Below are 17,935 nucleotides of genomic sequence, written 5' to 3'. Positions count from 1 at the left end.
TCATTACTACGCCCGGGGTGTTTTGCTTCAAGCCATAGAGGGCTTTCTTCCACCTGCATACGCGAGATTCCTGATTATCAATCTCAAACCCCTCGGGTTGTTCCACACCTGTGGACCTGCTACATGAGGGGAATGGCCCTTGTAATATTTTCCTTCGATACATCTTCGACATGTACTTTCATGTTTTTTTTTTCTTTTTTTGAATTCAGTGTTCCCTGTCACCATTTGACTCACAGACCTCCAGTGCTATGTGTCAATGGACATGGTCCCCAGTGGACTTGATACAACCCTGAACTCAAAAGCATCTTTGAAAATTCTATTTTCAAACACGTACCTTTCCATCGATGAGTGCCACCCTGTAACCATTGACTTCCATTGTTGAAATGGACACTAGGTTCTTCGTGCGATCAGGTACATAAAAGAGATTCTGTAAATGAATCGAGTTACCCTCATTTAATTGAGAGGTAACATTCCCTACACCCTTTTCAGGATAGGTGGCATCGACTCCAAGTATAATCCCACGATTGTTTCTGTCTACGAAATTGGAGAGTGCACCCTTCTATCCGATGAAGTGCCTTGAAGCACTACATTCAATAAGCCAGATTGCCAAAGACTCTGAAGGAGAGGGCCAATCCAAGATAACACTTATTTATTATATCAGAAACAACATTTGATTCTTTATACCTAGGGTTCCTTGCTTTCTATGAAGAGTCGGCCATTACCTGTCATCCCTTTGATCATTGAATATGTCCCTGGAATGATTGTTATCAACATCAAGTGATGTGTCCCAGCCATTCAGATACTCCTTTGCATAATGGCCGAACTAGTTATCTGTCTTTCCTTCCACCTTGAGATCCGGTCTTCCAATGAAGTGATCTTAAGGTAGGACATCAGAAACTTCCACTGCACCATTCTGATAATATTCTCTGCTTCGACTTCACCCTAGTTGAATTAGAAGAGGGATGAGGAACCCATTGATCCTTTTGTCCTATCCCAACTATCTTCAGTGATTGCTCTTTCACTCTTGCTTGGGCATTGTCTTCACCTCAGCTCTGATACCATGTTAATTTTAGGTATGTTCTATGCAAGAGCAATTTATTTAAATTTTCACAGTTAGCAATCACATCAGCATTAAAGTAAACTGCAGATAGAACACAAATATAAATCGCAGAAGACAAGCCAAGACAAGAGGACACAAGATGTGGCGCCAGCCAGGGACAAACCCCAATGTGGGGAAACCCTTGATCAATTCTTCTTTTATGTTCTTCAAAGTTCAACAGAGAAAGAGAGAGATAGTACATATACAATAGAAGTCAATATTTTGACTTTTGATATCGCATGAGATCAGTTGAAGACATATTGCTTCAACTGATTCTCTAAGGTGACTCCTTCATCTATCATGGTGCTACCTTTCGTCCATTCGCTACACATAACCGTGTGACACCATGCTGTACTGTCACAGTGTTGAACCTATATGACTGCGTTGCTCTCATCTGCTCTCATCATCATGCTGCCCATTATTATGCTGCATCTTCATCATCATGTTGCCCTTTACTAACATGCCCATCATGCTGCATCTGGTTGATGACAGCACCTACAGGTATGTCGAGATGCTGCTCATAGATATACTGAGATCATCATTAGCCTTCTCTGATTTATTCATCCGAAGATATTTCCTTCAGGTTACAAGTATGCCAAGTATCACATATTTCATCATTGTGACTATTATGCCAAGACAGTCATATATATATATGCAAGACCAAGATAATCACTTAACGTGATCTCCATTTAGCTAAGACAGTGTTAGTGGCTGCCTAGATAGCATGATGTTGAGAGAGTACCCATATACATTTATATACATGTGCTTAGGCTGTTAACCGAGACTGTATTCTTACGAAACACTGAACCAGCACCTTGACACTAAGAACCTGTACTCACCTGAGATCAACGTCATTCTTCCTACAGTGCGGATCTGCTCCCATACATGCGAGGTCTTGACTGCACCTAGGGCACCAGCGTGTCCCTTCTTGCTGCGTATATGCCCTCATGGATTGCGGCCTTAACCTTAAGTGTCACAACTAGGAGACTGCGTTTAGACATCATCCAGATCTCTGTGTTTACTTCCTTTATACAGCGTTTGGGTCTCCATCTTTGAGCGTATTAGGGCTCCTCCTTGACTGCGTGTAAGGGCCTCTTGTACAGCGGTTAAGGGACTCCATAATTCTCCTTTGTGCAACGTATAGAGGCCTTCTTTGTCTGCGGATATAGGGCTGTAAATAGGACCTGTGGTAAGGCTCCTTCTATGCCTCTTTTGTGACTGCAGCTAGGGCTTATTCATAAGCATGCGGCTAGGGCATCACTTTAGACCAACGTATCTTCATTGTGTCTCTCCTTCACCAAAACCCAAAGACGTGGAGAGGAGGAGACCACACATGAAGAGTATGCGTGTGATTCAAATGACTTCAAGTCCTCTATATTTATTATTTATACTAAAACGTAGATGATGAATAGGCATGTCTATTGGGCTTCTGAGCCTACTCAAGTTGTTGACCGACTTGACAATTTGTCTTATAACATAAATAAATTCATAACTCCATGAATACTAGTTGGAATCAGATGATCTTTAGATCAATCCTATACCTTTCGATGAGAGGGATCCAATAAAAATATCAGCTGCCATAAATAAGATGACCCACATGGAGTTTGGCCCTAGTTGCCAATTTTAACAAGTCTAAACTCAAGAAATTAAAATAATTAAAGGGTATTAATTAAACTAGGGGTGAAACTTCTAGAAGAAGACGAGGATCAAGCCAAAATGATCTGAGCCATTGATTAGAATCTAATCTGGGCCATTGATTGATCAATGAGAGGATTATAAGAAGAGGCTTGATGGGCATTTGGAAAACACACCAGGTGAGAGATCAGAGACCGATTTTCTCAAGAGAGCAGCGCAGCAATTGCCGAAGAAGGTGATTGAGGAGATTTCTTGCAGTCAGGCGTAGGGATAATTTTTCGGAGGAAGTTTCCCTGATCCAGAGAGTGCAAGGCAGAGAGGGCAGAGAATAGTTCGGAGAGGCAGCGCTGGGCCACGCAGAGGCAGCATAGAGTTGTGTTGTGGCAGCACAGAGCTTCAGAGGGAGTCTGTATTTCTGTTGGGGAACAGTGGGGATCCAGTGTCGGAGCTGAGGTGTGAGACTGGGAGGCCAGAGGGCCGAAGTTTCCAGTGAGTAGAGGATCGAGAGGAGGTGTAGCCAGTGTTAAAAGAAATGCCCCCCTGGATCAAAAGCCAAATCCGTGATCTGTACGGATCCTTGGGTGATCCGCCCTTCGAAACGCGTTTCGGAAAACCGAAATGCGGATCGGGTTGATAAATACTCTTCCTACCTATTCGGAACCGTACAGCCGATCCGCATTTCGATTTTTCTGAAAAGCGTTTCGTACGATGGATTGGCCGTACGATCTGCGACACATCTGAGTTGGATCCGTATGGATCGCGACCGCTTCATTGGGAGATCGGCCGTTTTCGCCACGCGGGCCAAAAAAAGGCGACCTTTTTTAATTTTTTCGTTTTTTTTTTTGTTTTCCTTGGTTGGGGGTGGGTCTACCTTGGGTTTGGGTGAGGAGTGAAGGGATTTAACACCCTTTCATCTCTCATTTTCTCACTTTTATTTTATGAGAGCTTGGAGGAGTGAAGGAGGAGGAGCTAGGAGAAGGAGGAGGAGCTTGAAGGACTTCCATCTACAAGAGCTAAAGAGGTAAGTGCAAACTCCAAACTCCCTCATTTTTTTGACATTGTTTTTTGTATTTTTCTCCTCCCTCTCCTACTCTTTCCCATTCTTTCTACTTGCTCATTTAATTGCAAGTTGTCCACCACCTATATCCATATTCCAAGATGGTGTTCTTTTGGCTTCTATGTATCATTCCACTTTGGGTTTTAATGGTGGCAAGGGGGAGTAGGAATAGAAAGGAAGAAGAACAAGAGGATAGTGGTCCCAATATGAGTGACCCAATGTATGATGAGAAGGAAGGGTTTGAAGAGGAAGGGGATGAAGTTGAACCTGAAGGGAACACTGAAACACTAGAGGGGAAAGCCGCATTAACACCCTTGTGGAACTATGTGACCAAACTTGAAAGGGGAAAGAGTGGTGGAGGCTACAAATTTTGTGTCTTCATGGTTGTCATGGAGGAAAACCATTTAGTGGTTCATATACCCATGTGAGGAGGCATCTTTGTGGGGTGATGGATAGTGATGAAAAAAGGGTGTTGTGGGGATACAAATTTGCCCAAACATTTCAGCTGAACAAAAAAGAAAATACATCCAAATAGAGGAGGTTGCACAACAAAAAAGCGATAAACAAAAAACTCATTTTGAATCAAGTGCAACCTCTAGATTTGGTAACTCATCTCCTCATGGTACTTTTGCAAGCTCTGGAGGTAAAAGAACAATAGGGGATTTCCTGAATGTTGCTGGGAGGGATGATGTGGATGGAAAGATAGTCCGATTTCTTTGTGCTTGCGGAGTACCATTCAATGTGCTTCGCTCTCCCTATTGGCATGAAATGGTAAAGGCCATCAATGAAGCCCCAAAATGATACAAGTCCCCCAACTATGAGAAAGCTAGAACAATGTTATTAGAAAGAGAAAAAGCAAAGGTTCAAAGAGCTTTGACACGGTTTACAAATGAGTGGGTAAATTGTGGGGTATCCATTGTATCAGATGGGTGAAAAAATATTAGAAACCAACATTTGATAAATGTTCTTGGTGTTTCTACTAGTGGTGCAGTATTTATTACATGTCATGACTACTCCTCTATCAGTGCATCCTCCCAAAATATTGCAGATCTCCTATTGCAATCAATCAGAGATGTTGGTCCGAATAATGTGGTTCAAGTGATCACAGTTAATGCAGCACATTGTAAGACAACATGAAAAGTTATCGAGCGTACTCATCCACACATCTTTTGGTCTGGGTGCCAAGTTCACACATTGAAACTTTTCATGCATGATATTGTGAAGCATAAAGAATGTGGGTGGATTAATGAGCTTTACAGGAGAGGGAAGCACCTCATTAAATTCATGACAAGGCATACAAGGGTAAACTACTTCTATGGCACTTACTCCAAATTGCAGTTGCTTAAACTTGCAAAAACAAGATTTTTCAGTTACTACCTCACCTTTATGTGGCTAGTGAAGGTGAGACAAGCTTTAACTAATATGGTGTGTGCTGAATCATGGGAGGAAATTAACACTGATAAAGATGGTGCTAATGTAGCCAAGGACACTATTCTTGACATGTACTTTTGGTCACAGGTTAAATATATTTTGCAATTCACCAAACCAATTTATTACATGATCAAGTTTAGAGACTCGGATCGACCAATAATTGGGGAGGTGTATGAGCAAATGGATAGCATGTTGGGGCAGATTAAAGACATTGTTGAGCCTAGAGATATCACCTTGTACAATTATATTCGTGCAAAGGTGGAAAACCAATGGGAAATGCTAAATGTTCCATTGCATGCATTAGCATATGTTTTGACACCTAAATACTATCATCCATCATGGCTTTCAACACCAGCACTTGGGGGGGGCAAGTAGGAGAAAACCACACCAAGATCAAGAGATTCACAAAAAATATATGATTGCATTGAGTAAATTAGTCCCTGATGAGGAGGAGGTTGCCATGGTACAAAGACAGTTGAGCAACTATACGCTTAGCAATGGTCCATTTGGGAGCATGCATGCAATTAGAGATTGAGAGACTTTTTCTTCTCTTGAGTGGTGGAACATGCATGGAGGTGCTACTCCACTTCTACAGACTTTGGCATTGCGGGTGCTATCACATGTGGTAAAAACTTCTTCTGCAGAGAGGTGTTAGAGCTCTTATTCTTTCATCCACAGTGTTGAAAGGAACAGGTTGAGTTTAGACCGGGCAAAGAGCTTGGTTTATGTTCATTACAACTTGCGATTGTTGTCCCATTACTGTGATGATGCAAAGACTAATAAAGACCTTAAGATTTGGGACAGGAATCCAGAGGAGCCCAATTTGAAGGACGGAGTGTTGCGATTAGAGCAATTAGAGGATGCTCTTATCCAGGTATGCCCATTGTGGTATGAATTTTGCTTATAAAGCATTTCTTTAATTCTTCTTTTTAATTTTTTTGTTAACTAGTGGTTTTTTTTGGTATGATTTTTTGAGCGATTCCAAGATGATGACGATCGAGTTGAGATGCCACCCCCATCTGGTCCCTTGGTTCCCAAGTTCCATGGTTCAACACCAACAACAGGGGGTTCGTCTTCATCAGTTTCAGTGCCACAACTTCCACAGGCACCATCTTCTTCATTGCCACCACGTGGAGGCCTGCCGCCACATTCTATTCATGGTGGAAGGAGGAGAGATTAGTAGATATATTCACAATTTACTACTTTTGTCATAGATTAATCATTAGACTTGTAGGCTTGTGAATTTGAACCTTTTTGTCTTGGCGGTGACCAAGTGACCTATTTTGTAAACATTATTATTTGAATTTTGGACATGGCAAATGTTGACAATTGCTCACTTGCTAGATAAATCATAATATGCTCTATGTTTTATGTTTTATAATATGCTTAAATGATTTGTGTTTTATAATATGCTTAAAATTTTGATGTATGTTTGTAATTGCTAGAATATAGATGGTTGATGCTCAAATAATTAATCATTCATGTACATACTACAATGGAATCATGGATGCCATATCTATCTTCATTTATGTAAAAATATGCATGTTTTCATGTCTTCTACAACTAATTTGGTATTTGGGATGTTTGTTTTGAATATAAATGCAAAAAAAATATAAATATATATAGTAGATGCTTCGCTTCCTAGATTTTTGGAAAATGATGCTTCCACGTCCCCACTTCCAAAAACATCCCTATTTTGTCCCCGCTTCGTGCAACATTGGGTGCAACGCAATCCCAGCAGCAATGACGTAGTAATTGCATGGGTGTGATGTAGTACTGTGCAGAGGCTCACCTCCAACGCAGATCAGTGTCGGGTTTTCCAGTGACAGGGTGAGATCATCTCACTATCTTTTTGTCCAATTAGATCTCTGTATAGGATTGCCAATTTGGGCATCTGATGAATTGTACTTAGAAATTATTGCTTAATAATACAAACCCTCAGTTGCTGCACTGATTTTCCCACATTGGGTTTTTCCGGGGACATTGGTCCAAAAACAATGGTGTCACTTGTGTGTGCTATTTCTTTCTTGCTCAGTTCTTGTTTCTGCATATTATTTAAGTTGTGAAGGCTGCAGTTGTATTTATTTCGATGTTTACCGTATAATACTGTAAATAACTTGATTCAGTAGGAGAAATATAATCAGTTGTTGTAGTAGTGATTCGGGGATTCCGAATTTTCACATGGTATCAGAGCACAGGTGAAGCAAGAGAGCAGACCGAAAGAGCCCAGTGTTGAAGAGGAGGGAGATCAAAGTGTTGCGTAGGCAGCAAATCGAATCCCCAAAGGGATTGTGCAGTCCAAGCTAAGAGGGAAAGATTCTCAAGGAAGATCTCTCTTTGAGTGAGTCGACAGAGAGGTAAGATTTCCAGATCGAGATTTGTCAGCACAAAGGGAGCAGCGTAGCAGCAGATTCAGCGCAGAGGAGTTTTTTGGTGAGACGCAGTTTTCTGCAGCAGTTGTTGGGGCAGAAAAACGTCAGAAGAGGGAAGGAAACACTATTTGAGGGAATTTCTTCCTCAGAGAATTCCTAGCCAGGGAATTTGATTTCTCATTTGCTGAGCAGCAGGAGAGAAGAGGCAGTTCAACATTTTGTTGGCAAAGATGGTAGCTAATGGGCTGAGAGATCAAGATCGGTTGGATGTAGCATCCAACTATTTGATCTAGAAGGCTAGGATCTCATACCTTCTGGATGAGCATGATCTCAAGATGTATGTCGATAGTGTGGTAGTTGTCCTTGCTGATGAAGATCCACTCAAAAAGTACAAGGCTGAGATGGCGAAGGCCAAGCGGTTGATCCTCGATGGAGTGAGGGATCAAGTTGTATGTCCCATTGCTGGCAAAGGGATGCCCAAAGAGATGTGGGATGCCTTGGCTACACTATATCAAGGATCTTCTGAGCAACGAAAGATGTGCTTGGAAGAGAAGCTGAGATCAGCTAAGATGGAGAAAGGAGAACGCATTGATTCGTTCCTATCAAAGCTTCAGGAAGTCCGAGATCAGTTAGTAGTTGTAGGATCAACACCTCAGCCTACAGAAATGGTGAGGTTGGCCCTGAATTCAGTCACATAAGAATGGAAAGTATTTGTCCAGAGTATCCTAGGCAGAGAGAGATTACTAGATTGGGACGGAAAGTGGGCCACTCTTCAACTGGAAGAGATGAGGCGAGACTTAGTCAAGTGCAAACTTGATGGCAACAACAACAGTGGGACAAAGCCCAAGGAGGAGGAAGGGAATGCAGCCCTTGCATCAAAAGGGCAGCAGGAGTAGCGGAAGAAGAAGAAAAATGTCTCAAAGATCAAATGTTTCTGGTGTGGTGAATTTGGTCACTACGCTACGCAGTGTCCTCTCAAGAAGAAGGACAAGGACGAGAAACATGATCAAAAGGCTGCAGCCGCAAAGATCGAGGAGGAGAAGTTTTCCATGATTTCCCAGATACCTCCAGGGGAGACGTGGGGTGATCTACTACTGTAGTTCGAAAGAACTGAGATGGGCAGGATCCTTGTGGAGTCCACCTCTTGGATCAATACCTTGCTACGAGAGTCCATATCAGAAGTAGCAGGATGGACTGGGTCAGTTGGTGCAGAGGAGTGTCAAAGTGACAATTGCAGTGGCTAGGAGCGCCAAAATCTGAGCAGCACAGAGCTAGTATTGGCAGAAGTGCAGTTGGCACAGAGCAGAGTCAGCAGTAGCACAGTGGCTTCAGTGTCAGCGCAGAGACTAGCAGCATCCAGGACTCCAGCAGCAGATGCATCACGCTGAACCACCTTGGTTCAGTGTTTTGGATTCTTTTCCATTGTTGTAGCAACAACAACAGTTGGAGAGGGTTGCAGTGCAGATGAAAAGTTGGCAGTGGCAGATGCAACATTTGTGCAGCAATTGGTGGGAAGTGATGTCAGACATCAGCAGCGCAGAGGGAGATGTTATAGAGAAGGGTGATGCTTCAACAGGTTGCATTACTAGAGCACATTCCTCGCTAAGAGGGAGTGTTGATTTCTGGTAGCATCGGATGTGCTCTAAGCCTCAAAATTTGCAGGGAGGCTAGGACACATGTATTCCAAAATACCTAGAAATCATTTTTGGAAATTCCACCCAGAGAAGGTTTTATTAAAATAATTAATTATTTTTAATGGGTGCCTAAGTCTAAACTTAGGAAATTAAAATAATTAAAGGGTATTAATCAAACTGGGGGTGAAACTTCTAGAAGAAGACGAGGATCAAGCCAAAATGATCTGAGCCATTGATTAGAATCTAATCTAGGCCGTTGATTGATCAATGAGAGGATTATAAGAAGAGGCTTGATGGGCATTTGGAAAACACATCGGGTGAGAGATCAAAGATCGATTTTCTCAAGAGAGCAGTGCAACAGTTGCCGGAGAAGGTGATCAAGGAGATTTCTTGTAGTGAGGGGTAGGGATAATTTTCCGAAGGAAGTTTTCCTGATCCGGAGAGTGCAAGGCAGAGAGGGAAGAGAGTAGTTCGGAGAGGTAGTGTTGGGCCACGCAGAGGCAGCGTAGAGCTACACTGTGGCAGCACAGAGCTTCAGAGGGAGTCCGTATTTCTGCCAGGGAACAATCAAGATCTACTGTCGAAGCTAGGGTGTGAGACCGGGAGGCCAGAGGTTCAAAGTTTCTCGAGCAGAGGATCGAGGGGAGGTGCAGCACAATCCTAGCAGCAGTGACGTAGTAACTACGTGGGTGTGACGCAGTACTGTGCAGAGACAGCGCAAAGGATCACCTCTAGCGCAGATGAGTGCCAAGTTTTCCAGTGACAAGGTGAGATCATCTCACTATCTTTTTGTCTAGTTAGTTCTTTGTATAGGATTGCCAGTTTGGGCATCCGAAGAATTGTACTCAGAAATTACTACTTAATAATACAAACCCTCAACTGCTACATCGGTTTTCCCACATTGGGTTTTTCTGAGGACATTGGTCCAAAAACAATGATGCCATTTGTGTGTGCTATTTCTTTCTTGCTCAGTTCTTGTTTCCACATATTATTTAAGTTGTGAAGGCTGCAATTGTATTTATTTTGATGTTTACCGTATAGTATTGTAAATAACTTGATTCAGTAGGAGAAATATAATCAGTTGCTTCAGTAGTGATTCGGAGATTCCAAATTTTCACATAACTCTTCCTGTAAGGGTGTCGTAAGGCCTAAATATGATTGGTAACTCTCCTAGGAGGCAGCGAGTAGGAGTAGATTCAAGATAGATGTGGGCCACAACCCTGGAGGAGGTTTTGGGAGGAGAAATAAGGAGCTGGAGCAGACTGACATCAACCCTAACCAGGACCAAAATCTAAAGCAGAAGGACAAACCTAGACCAGAGGTATGTATTGATGTATTTGAGGTTGATTTGTTGCTAGAGGATAGGTCCAAATTGGATAGATTTGGAAGGAAACTTGTGGACGGTTGGAGGGAAACGAGAAAGTGATCCTTGTGGGCCCTAAGTGCAGAACTAGGAAGGACACTAGGTCTGCTAGGAGAGGTAGATTTGTTGAGCTCATTGACTGATCTTTGAAGGGCTAAAGAAGGAGGTCATAGAGGAGCAATTTGTAGCCCAAGTTCATTGGTGAAGAAGAACTTATAGCAGTGATAGGTGGAAACCCTCCTTCCCTAAGTTTGTCGTCATTGGAGTAGCACAGGAAGACAATAGTGGGAAGAAGTCCCTAAGTAGCTGAGGAGGAGCAGTGGACAAAAAGTCTCAAAGTGTTGTGTCCTTGAAGGACTAAGGAGCAGCTAGTGAGGGTGAAGACAATATGTGTTGGTTGTAGATAGACTTATGATTAGCTAGAGGGCAGATTGGAGAGTGTGTTCAATGGCCTAAAGGAGTTCGTAAATTGATAGAGGCGGGAGCTGCAGAACAGGAGAGAAGGACCTGTAGTTGTGTTTAGGGTATGATCAAGGAGTTGTGATGGTGCACAACATCAGTTAGATGATCAATGTATCTTGTTCTTGTATTCTTGTATCAGTGGATGTATGAGGGACATTATCCCTGGTACAAGATCCCTAGACAGTTGTATTATTAGTTTGTTAATATAATGAAGTTGGGTTTTGTAAAAAGTTGTCTATATTTGTGCACTAGTATATTTACCGTTGTATATTGTTTCGTTGTGCAAAGTAGTTTGTTGTGATACTTAGATTGGCAGCGTCAGTGATTGTAAGATTCTAACCTAGACTCCAATATCGTGGAAAAACATGGCACCAAAGGTACTTTGAAGGGCCAGTGAATTAGAGAGTGCACAACAAAGTACAACTTAAGAGGGAGTTGGTCACATTGTTGTTGAAGGGCTCACAATAATGTTGAAGTTGCAGGTTGGTCTCCGGTATGAGGACAGGTTGGAAGGGTTGTCCAACTATAGTCCATGGAAGGAAAGGATCAAGTTAGTTCTAATCATGAACATGATTTACGACTTTGCCAAGAAAGCAATCAAGAAGTCAGTAGACCGTAAGGAGTTGGAGGTGTACGAAGAGTTGGATATGAAGGAAAAGTTGATCATCCTAGACAATGTCAAGGATTCCTTAATACCTCATCTGTAAGGGAAGAACATTGCCCATGGCATGTGGGAGGCTCTTTAGAATTTGTTCCAAAATAAGAATGAGAACCAGGAATTGGTATTATAAGATAAGTTGATGGCACCAAGATGATGCAGGGTGAAGGGGTGACTTCATATCTGATGAGGTTGTCTCGGGTTCAAGATGAACTTGCCGCCATCGGTGAGACTGTTACAGATTTTGAGATGGTGAGGATTTCCTTGAAGGGGTTTACTCCATAATGGAAGTCGTTCATCAAGGGGATTGTTTCCAAGGATACGTTGTCAAACTGGAACAGGTTGAGGAAGAGTTGCGAGACGAGGATATTCATCCAAACAAGAAGGATTTTGATGATGATGTGGCTCTTGCAACGAGAATGAAGGGAAACCAAAAGGACTTGAGTAAGATCAAGTGTTTCAACTGCCAAGAGTTTGGTCATTATTCGACGAATTGTCTGAGGAAGAAGTAGGGAGATGATGAGAAGAAGAAGGGGAAGGCAATTGCAAGTGTCGCTACTTCTACCGAGGCAGATGACCTCTCCATGAGATTGGAGAATGAGGACTTTGCATTGATCTCTCATTTCTCTCAGGGTACCATAGACGAGGCTACATGGTACATGGACAATGGTGCATCGAAGCATATGACTGGTTCGCGTGATGTATTTGAGACTCTAGTTGAGTGGGAACTGAAGTTGCACATGGTGCTAGGCGACAAGAGTCAGAAAGACATCAGGGGATCAGGGGTTGTGCCATTTAGGATGAAGTCAAGTTAGGTGATGCGAGTTCAGCATGAATTGTTTGTACTGGGACTTAGATATAATGTGATGTTTGTCTCAACGATCGAGCAGAAGGGGTTTGAGGTATTGTTCCGAGGTAGGAAGGCAATACTCAGGCCTAGAGGCTTTAGCTCCACAAGTGTCGTGATTGGAGTTAGGGAGCATGATCTATATAGGCTGATGGGCGAGCCCATAGATCATGGGAAGAAGAGGCAAAACCAGGTATAGGTTCTAGAGAAGCAGGTGCAAGTTTGAGAGGAGAAAGTACAGGTTCTAGAGAAGAAGTCCATATTCCAGAGGTTCAGCGGGAGCCAAGTTCTAGAGGGAGTTTGCAGGTTTAGAGGGGGAATGTGCAGCCCAAGAAGAGTGCGTGATCAATGGGGAGTAAGGGTACTTCTACATCTGGCAAGAAGGAATCATGGAAAGACTTGAAAGCATTTCAAGAGGAGAAAAAGAAGCAAGAGGCTTCCAGTGACAGTGAGACTTCCGAGAGAGACGTAGTACATGCTACAGGGTTTGCTGCAGTTATGGTCGCTAGGAGTTGGGCAAGTGTTGCGAGCAATGACAACAATGATAACGAGTTACTTCCTAGTCTTTAAAGTACCTCCCTTGCTAAGAGGGAGTGTTGAGATTTGTAGCTTGGGAGGTACTCCAAGCCCTAGGGTTCGGGGTTTGGAGGAATGGGCACCACAAATGCACTTTGTGGGCTTAGAACCCAAGCTTGGGGTTTTGTACCCAAAGATGTGGGGCCAAAACCATGAGGGTTATCATTGATTTGACTTGTGGAGATGATAGAGGACCCTAAAAGGAACTAGGGGCCATGAAAATCATCAAGATCGGAGGTCTACAAAGAGAGTTATGAATTTTTATATGTTTAGGTGGGCTAATTTGTCAACAAGTTCAGGTCGACTTGGAGTTAGAGGTGCCCTTTGGATGGTTGTTCGATTACCCCAAGAGAACATATAAATAGAACATATTTAAGGCCTAATTCAACAATCCAAGTGCAACAAAATGACAAGAAAAATACATTTGATTGGGCCACAGATATAAGGAGACGAATTCAAGGAAGAAAGGAGTCGTTTGGTAATTCCCTAAGAGTGTTTGGTGGCCAAGATAGATCTAAGTGCAGCCCAAGTTGTTTTGTAGGAGTCTGGGTTGTTTTGGTGATGTTTTGAGTGGTATTTTACCTATGTTTTGTAGGCCACAGGGTTCTAGTTCATTATAAGAGACTAAATGGTTGTTTGGGAAGCTCATAAGGGAGCGATGATCCTGTACCTTGCTTGGGAGAAGGGTCGGGCCCTATAACTCTGCCTGGAAGGGTGTCGTAAGACCTAAATAGGGATGGTAACTCTCCTAGGAGGCAACAAGTAGGAGTAGACAAGTAGGAGTAGATTCAAGATAGAGGTGGGCCGCAGCCATGGAGGAGGTTTTAGGAGGAGAAATAAGGAGCTGGAGTATGCTGACATCAACCCTAACTAGGACCAAAACCTACAGCAGAAGGACAGGCCTAGAACATAGGTATGTATTGATGTATTTGAGGTTGATTTTTTGCTAGAGGATAGGTCCAGATTGGATAGATTTGGAAGGACAACTGTGGACTATTGGAGGGCAACGAGAAAGTGATCCTTGTTGGCCCTAAGTGCAGAGCCAGGAAGGACACTAGGTCTGCTAGGAGAGGCAGATTTGTTGAGCTCATTAACTGATCTTTGAAGGGATAAAGAAGGAGGTCATAGAAGAGCAGTTTGTAGCCTAAGTTCATTGGTGGAGAAGGACTTCTAGCAATGATAGGTGGCAGCCATCCTGCCCTAAGTTTGTCTTCATTGGAGCAGCGCAGGAATACAATAGTGGGAAGAAGTCCCTAAGTAGTTGAGGAGCAATAGTGGGAAAGAAGTCTCAAAGTGTTGTGTCCTTGAAGGATGAAGGAGTAACTAGTGAGCGTGAAGACCCTATGTGTTGGTTGTAGATGGACTTATGATTAGCTAGAGGGAAGATTAGAGAGCCATGTTCAGTGGCCTAAAGGAGCTGGTACATTGATAGAGGCGGGAGTTGCAGAACGGGAGCACAGGACCCGCAGTGGTATTCAAGGAACGATCGAGGAGCTATGATGGTGCACAACATCAACTAGATGATCAGTGTATCTTGTTCTTGTATCATTGGATGTATGAGGGCCATTATCCCTGGTACGGGAGCCCTAGACAGTTGTATTATCAGTTTGTTAATATAACAAAGTTGGGTTTTGTAAAAAGTTGTCTATATTTGTGCACTAGTAGATTTACTGTTGTATATTGTTTCACTGTGCAAAGTAGTTTGTTGTGATACTTGGATTGGTAGTGTCAGTGATTGTAAGATTCTAACCTAGACTCCAGTATCGTGGAAAAACAACACTTGTCATGTGTGTTCCATCTTAGCATCTTGTAGGGACCTTAGCAAGACTACTAGTTTGGGTGGTAACAAGATCTATGGAAGGGGACTTTTTGAAATTTGATTTCACATCTACAAAATGAAATTTTGTTTTATATAATAAAATTATGATTTCTTTTTATGATATATATATGAGGTAGTGGTCTAGCAATAACTTAGAACAATTGTTATTAGGATGATCCAAATTCAAATCATGGCAAGCTCACCATGATGACCTAGATAGAATTTCTAGTGAGATTGTTCCCACCCTACATGGTGTATTGGCATGACTGTGGTTGTGGCCATCACTTCTATAAGGGTTGACATGTTGGGTTTGCATCTTTGATATGTATCCTTCTAAGTGTGTTAGGCCACAATGTAATAACCACCAACTTTATAAAGCATCACTCATTCTCATAACAAAATGCTTGAGAATGATATGGAATTTTTGCCTTGTTACCCCTATTTTAGTAGGGGTACTCCAAAACTTTCTGGCCATGCCATATAAGCCCAAATGATGTGTCTTATAGCCTAAGTCATGTGGATGAATGCTACATTTGTGAAGGTGACTCTCAGATCACCATTGGTGTGGACGGCCATGGATGTTCCTAGTTTTCTTTTGTTCATGATATGACTAGCTTTGTGGCACTATTGACTTCCCCCTAGTAGGCGGTAACTCCTTGCCTTGATGGGTATTCTTATAGCCCAGGATGGTGTTGCGGGTATCATGGATCAGACGCTACTAGGACTCATGCTTTGAGAGAGCACTTGCATCATAAAGCCTTATAAGGGTGATCACTATATGTACTTTTCCCTAACAATATCCCTTCTTATCTCGGTGCATCCCCTTATCCCACAAGTGCCTCATGTCTCTTATTTATTTTGCACTCCCCTTTGGCCTTGGATCTGCATCCTAACAGTCTCATAGTTGCCAATGCATTTGCATATCCCAAGGCATCATCCTACGTCCTTTAAGGCAAAGAGACCAATTGTCTTTTGAAGCAGTCAAAACACCTTCACAGATCTCTAGTTACAAAAGTGGACCTGCTTTTGGGGGCAAGAGGGCTTTGCATGTGGTATTGCAAGCAACCATATTTGAAGACCAATGATGAGGTGGACAAAGAAACAGAGTCAAGCAAGTATCATCTCCATTCCAAATCATCATTGTTGCCGCAAAATCTAGTAGGCCTTATGGAGGGGTAACCCACAAGGCAATTACTAGACCAAGAGACAACAATAAGGCAATAGCCCACTGTCACCACAACTACTACTCCTTTCTCTATGGACTTTCACCAATAAGAGGTGTCCTGGTATAAAAGTCACCTAATAGGTGTTCTAGATTTTAAAGGTATGACGTGACTTGAAGGCTTCTAAGGAAAAGACATAATTTAGGTACTAGGCTCAAAACTATGAAGAGGAGGCAATTCACTTTCCTTAGAGAAGCCAAAGTGGGGCAACACAAGACAAAGGGTTTGATTGATATGTTGTGAGTTGGGATGGACAAAGGTCTAATTGTCAAGAAAGGATTTCCCACCATGTGTTTCAACAAGGTTCCAAGCATTCCTAAAATTATTCCAAGCCAAATCAAGAAAGAATCCAAGGGAATGTTGCATCCTCAAGGCAAATTTATTTCTTCTATGTTTGACATCACTTTATTTATCGAGGTTTTATGACCAATTTTTGAGCTTGGAAACTCATTCCCATGCCTCATGGAAGTGCCTTGACTTGTAGTATAGGCACGGGCCTTTATTTAAGGCATATCTTCATGGATAATAAGCATTATTTGAGCCTTTATTGGAGCTATTTTTGAGGAGTCATCCACCTCTCTTCTAACCGTTTGAACCTTCTGCATAGTCAAATCAAGTCACTGGATCACCAAAATGATGGAGAAAAATTCAAGGAACATTCCCATGCAATCATAAGTGGAACATTTTGTCATCTATGGTTAAAAAAACCCCTCTTGGCGACATCGATGTATCATTTTTGCCTCTATTACGGTTTTACTCAATGTAATTTTGAAAAAAATAAGTTTTGACTTAGCCTCCAAGTATTTTGTGGGTGTCAAGTCACTTATTTTGTGGGAGACCAAGGAGGAATTTTTGAAGAGCATTAGCTATAAATTAAGGCCTTCTCCTCCTCGGAAAATCAATTTGAACTTGTTGAAATCTATCAAAATGTGAAACTTTCCATGAGACAAAGGGTTTACATGTGATGTTTCTTCTCTTGCTTGGTTGATCTAAAATATTCAAAGGCAATTTGTGGAGTGTCTCAAAGTTAGTACAAGGATAAGGAAATCGATTCATGAAGGCTTGAAAGAGGAAGGTCTAGGGTTTATCTCACACCATTCTCTTAATTCATACAAGGTATTGTTGTTTTCTTTTGGGACGTGTTTATCATCCCCCTTGAGGGTAAGTAACCTTATTTTGTATAATTGTTGATTTCTCTAGTTGGAGGATTCGTTCCATAGGAAGCCCTCCTAGTAGAATTTTGGTTCCATTTATTGTCTTGTCTTTATTCTAGGTTCATATCCTTGGTGTTCCACCTAGTATCAAGACCTCAAGCATTGTGATACAAAATCTAAAAGTGGATCATACCCATATTCCAACATTTTACAATCAAATCTCTTTTACAATTTTTTTTCCTAAATTTGTATATAGAATAAAAATAAAAAACCCTTAAAAAATCAAATATTTCAAAAAAATCCAAAAGGCCAAAGCGCATTATGGAAGGTAAGTCTTTATAACGTGATAACACAAATGGGGTCGCAGTAAGAGACAAGCAATCTTCTTCGCTAACGCCCTGTGATGTATTTCAGGCCCTGACAAAATTCCCCTCAAACCAAATCAATAACCGGAATTTCTTTTCTTCTCTTTTCCGCCCTTTCCGCACATTGACGAGCTCCATCCTTTTGACGAGCGTATTGACGAGAATGACTGTACAGGAAAATATATATAACAAAATCCAAAACAATATTTCAACAGTGACTTTTTTCAGTAGTCATCAATT

The 17,935-nt window shown here is 42.0% G+C and overlaps 1 protein-coding gene across 2 annotated transcripts in view; it reads right to left on the bottom strand.

Annotated features, from left to right (window-relative positions):
• LOC149207030 (mitochondrial pyruvate carrier 1-like) overlaps nucleotides 1-17,935 on the bottom strand; it is a 394,382-nt gene that overhangs the window by 160,313 nt on the left and 216,134 nt on the right. The gene's annotated exons all lie outside the window — the stretch shown is intronic.

Source organism: Pinus tabuliformis, chromosome 1_2 (assembly GCF_031772625.1).
Source record: "Pinus tabuliformis cultivar Carrire ecotype Pingquan chromosome 1_2, CPIR1, whole genome shotgun sequence".
Classification (NCBI taxonomy): domain Eukaryota; kingdom Viridiplantae; phylum Streptophyta; class Pinopsida; order Pinales; family Pinaceae; genus Pinus; species Pinus tabuliformis.
This window is presented reverse-complemented; position numbering and strand designations above follow the sequence as displayed.